Consider the following 4,640-nt stretch of genomic DNA (forward strand, 5'->3'; position numbering starts at 1 on the left):
TATGTATGTAAGTGCTTGACATGGTATCAGTTCAATGTGTAAGGTTACACAAGAGGAATGTTAAGTAAATTAAATTTCTATGGTTTTTTCATTTAAAAACAATTTTTAAAGGGAGCATCTACTCTGTCCCAGGTACTATGGTATGTGATTAAACTGATAGCTGGGATTATTTTCTTAAGAGTTTTGTAATGGTATTCCTTAAAGAAAACACAATCAAAACATTAACAAAAATAGATACAAAATGGATTATAAATGGTAATCATTATATTAATGGTAATATAGTCATTTGTTTGACATCTTACTAAGTATCAAACACTTTGTGACTTGTATTATTACCTTTTTTAATACAGACAGTTTCTCTTTGGAATAAAGACTATACCAAACCAAAAAACCAAATCCACTGCCATCAAGTCGATTATGACACCTAGTGACCCTATGGAGAGTGTAAAACTGTTCCACAGGGTTTACGAGGCTGTAAATCTTTAAAGAAGCAGACCGCTTCATCTTTCTCCCATGGAGTGACTGGTGGGTTCAAATTGCCAATCTTTTGGTTAGCAGCCAAATATCTTATCCACTGTGCCACCAGGACTTTACAGAGGAAGAAATTATGGCACGGATAATTTAAAGGTCAAAGGTCATATAGACATTTGATAATGATACCAGATGGAAGGGGAAAACTATCTATCTATATTTAAGTGCAGTTGTAAAGCATTCTTTATATATACCTCACCACATTCTCTAAATGGTGAGAAGTTGACCAAAGTAACTTGTGATGTGTCATAAACTGGAAAATGAATATCCTTTATATAGTATTGGTGGCTTAGTGCCTAAGGCATTTGACTGCTAACAAGAAGACTGGTGGTTCAAACCCACCAGCCACTCCCTGGAAGGAAGATTGGGCAATCTATTTCTGTAGTGATACTGCCTTGGAAACCCAAGGAGGAGGGGTCGCTATGAGTATGATCTGACTCAGCAGCAATGGGTTATATAGTATTAAATTATGAAAGGGAGCGCTGGTGGCATAATGCCTAAGGCATTTGACTGGTAACCAGAGGACTGGCGGTTCAAACCCACCAGCCAGTCTTTGGAAGCAAGACTGGGCAAGCTACTTCCATAGAGATACCACCTCTGAAACCCAAGGAAGGGTTGCTATGAGTCGAAATTGATGGCAATGAGTTTGAGTTTTTTTAATTATGAAATGAATGAAAGTTCATATGAACTGTGGTTTTTAAAGAGTTTTGTCTATTAGATCTTTGATTCTTATAATTATATGACACTTTTGTATTAAAACATATTGCTTCATATAATAATAATATATTTTGTTTACCTCTTATGTCCCCATCTGAAAACACATCTCCAAGAGGTAGACATTGATATTGCTGCTTAGTGTTCCAGAAACTAGTTTATTTTTTAATAACTTGTCTAAACTAAATGAGAATTCACTGGGTACCCAAACTTTCTTAACAAATATTGAAGCTTCACAAAGTTATAAAGTATCACTGTGCCAATGGTAATTTTGTTTCATCTGTATGATAAGCCTACATAATGTGAAATTAGAAATCATTACCATGTTGGAATGATCTCACCTTATCTTCTTTTAATTTTCTTCTTTTAGAGTAAAGTATTATATTTAACCTAATGCACAAAGTTATTAATTTTATGGTATCATAAAAAGCTACACAAATGAATATTTTAAGAGATTAAATCTTGATGCTGAAAAAATCTAGTAACATTTTCTCCTTTGATAACTTTAGCAATGGAATCTCAGAAAAAATGCTTAAAAGAGTATTTTTTTCTTACTAAATTTCCTCATACTGTTATTGAAATAGAATACTATGTTAGATTGAACATATAATTTTTATTTTAAGAATTAAAATTTAAGTTTTAATGAAGAAAATTTAATTTCTATGGTAGTCAATACACATTCTGACTTTCAGTAAATAAAAAAATAAAACTAAAATTTATGACCACTTTTGATACTTTTGCTGACATATTTGAGTCAAACTCCAGGCCTTGAAATCATTTTTCACTTTATAGTTTCTTTCTAATCATGCAGTTGACTTTATTATAGATATTTGATAATGTATTCCTTTATTCTATCTTGCTTCAGATCAATTTAAGTCTATTTCACTAGCTATAGATATGTTTTATTATAATATTTAATGTAGTCTTCAGAAATTCTCTCTGAAATTGACTATTAAAATATAGCTTCTTCAATGATGGAAAATTATGTAATACAAAACACAAAGAAAAGCACATGGTTCAGTAGGACTGGGGAAATACTTTTCACATGTTTATCATTTTTATATTTACATCACAGATGGTTTGAAATTATTAACAGTTTTTGTACTCAGCAATGTGTACCTGAGCTATAGGGTGTAATTGGATTGATTGCAATGCTAAGCTCATTTTATAGTCTATATGGAATTATTACTGACTAAACTCTAGGAAATTTATAGGAAATACATTAAATTAACATACAAAATTCTGCTCCCAAACAGTATGTTGTCTAACTAGAAAGAAAAATTGCTGCAACCCTATTTCACACACATTTGAGAACAAGAAGGAACCCATTATGTTGCTGCTTATTATCCCTGAAATGTTTGTGCTTTTTTTCCCCAATACACACCAATGGGATAGAGCACTCCAGTCATCACAGAAATGTACAGATTGTGCAGAAAACTCCCATTTTTTGTTCTTGTTTTCATCCTTTTTTCAAATGACTTATGTGAACTCTTGTATTTTTTGTAAACTGTGGAAAACAAATCTAGGAATAACTTGTGGTGTGCATTTTAAAAACTGTATGAAGAAAATTGTTTCAGATTATACGAATACTATTCATGCATTAGGGAGCTCTGGTAGCATAGTGCCTAAGGCACTTGACTGCTAACCAGAAGGCTGGCAGTTCAAACCCACAAGCCACTCCCCAGAAGAAAGATTGGGCAATCTACTTCCGTAGTGATACTGCCTCAGAAACCCAAGGAGGGGTCGCTATGGGTTGGATCCAACTCCATGGCAATGGTAGCTTTTGCTTGCATTCATGCATTGAAGAAAATAATAGGTTAGCAATGGAATTAAATGAAATGATGCATATATACTTTGCCATGCCCTGGGCAAAGATAGGAATAGAGTCAAACCTAGTGGCCTTAAGGCTTCCTACAAGGCAGAAGGCATGTTTCTTGTGGTCTTAGCCTGTGTCTTACTCTCTTCGACTCCCTGGCAATCACATTCTTCCATTTGCCAAGGATTTCCCCAATCTTCCCAAATATCTTCAGACCTTATCTTTTCTTTATCTCCAGATTTATATAGCTAATAACTTGGTCAATGTCTTGATCTGAAGGTCTCTAAGGCAGCTCAAACTGAACAAGATCAAAATGAAATCAGTTCTCTTTTCATTTAAATCTCCTTTAATCTTTTGCCATAATTTCAACGAACGTCAATCCGCCTGGTTGCATAGTCAGAAACCTGCACATCATCTTTGACTGTTCTCTTGACTTCACAATCACCAAATCCTGTGTATTCTTGTTGTTGTTGTTGTTACTTCCTAACAATGGGTCAAATTCATTCACATTTCTGCAACCCCACTGTCACTTCCCTCTTTCATATTATCATCATTTTTTTTACTTTTTAAAATTTTTATTGTGATTTGGGTGAAAGTTTACAGAGCTAATTCGCTTTCTGTACAGCAGCTCACATACACTTTGTTTCATGACTGACTACAATTTCCACAATGCAGCAGTTCCCCTCCCACTTCCTCCCCATAAGTACCTCTTCCCTGTGTCCTTTCCTCCCATGCACTTCTGCACCCCAGGTTGTCTCCCTGTACATACACAGCCCTTCTATTCTCCCATGACTGATTTCTTCCAGGAGTGTATCTACCTAATGTAAATGTTCAGCTCATATGCCTATGTTTTGTTTGGCTGGAAGCCACAAGAGTGGGTTCAATTCCAGACCTGAAGGGCAACTAGGGGCCACAATCTCAGTGATTCCATCAGACTCTATCAGACCAGCAAACCTAGTCCTTTTTTTTTTTTAAATGCTTTTGAGTTAGAGGGGCAACATTTGCATGGAATAAATGCAGGACACAAAGGAGTGCGTAACTGTGTGGGGCACGAGGGGTGGTGGTTACTGGGCAGGGAGGGGAGGAGACTGGGTTAGGTTTGGGGATGGTAACTGGGGACTAAAACTGAATGTACATGAAATATTGAATGCAAAACAAACTCTGCTCTGTAAACTTGCACTTAAAGCACAATAAAATAAATAAATAAATGCTTTTGAGTTTTGTTCTACATTGTTCTCCCACTCTATCTAGGATCTCCTATAGAGATCCACCTCCAAGTGGTTGACAGTGGTAGCAGGTCACCATGTAGTTCTTTTGGTCTCATAGTCGTATAGGCTGAGGATCACATGGTGTACAAGTGGCTGGGACTAATATTTTCCATGTGTCTTTGGTTTTCTTCATTCCTCTTTGCTCTGGATGAGGAGAGACCCATCATTGCATCTTGATGGCTGCCTGCAAGCTTTTAAGATCCCAGTCACTACTCACCAAAGTAGGATGTAGAACAATGTTTTTGTGTAGTATGTTATGCCAATTGAGTTTGATGTCCCCTGCGACTATGTTCCCAAGCACACAGGCCAAG

The 4,640-nt window shown here is 35.9% G+C and overlaps 1 protein-coding gene across 1 annotated transcript in view; it reads left to right on the top strand.

Moving 5' to 3' along the window:
- Positions 1 to 4,640, top strand: part of KHDRBS2 (KH RNA binding domain containing, signal transduction associated 2) — a 977,984-nt gene that overhangs the window by 203,263 nt on the left and 770,081 nt on the right. The window lies entirely within an intron of this gene.

Source organism: Orycteropus afer, unplaced genomic scaffold, assembly GCF_000298275.1.
Source record: "Orycteropus afer afer isolate SDZICR_OR568_19922 unplaced genomic scaffold, OryAfe1.0 scaffold00140, whole genome shotgun sequence".
Taxonomy (NCBI): domain Eukaryota; kingdom Metazoa; phylum Chordata; class Mammalia; order Tubulidentata; family Orycteropodidae; genus Orycteropus; species Orycteropus afer.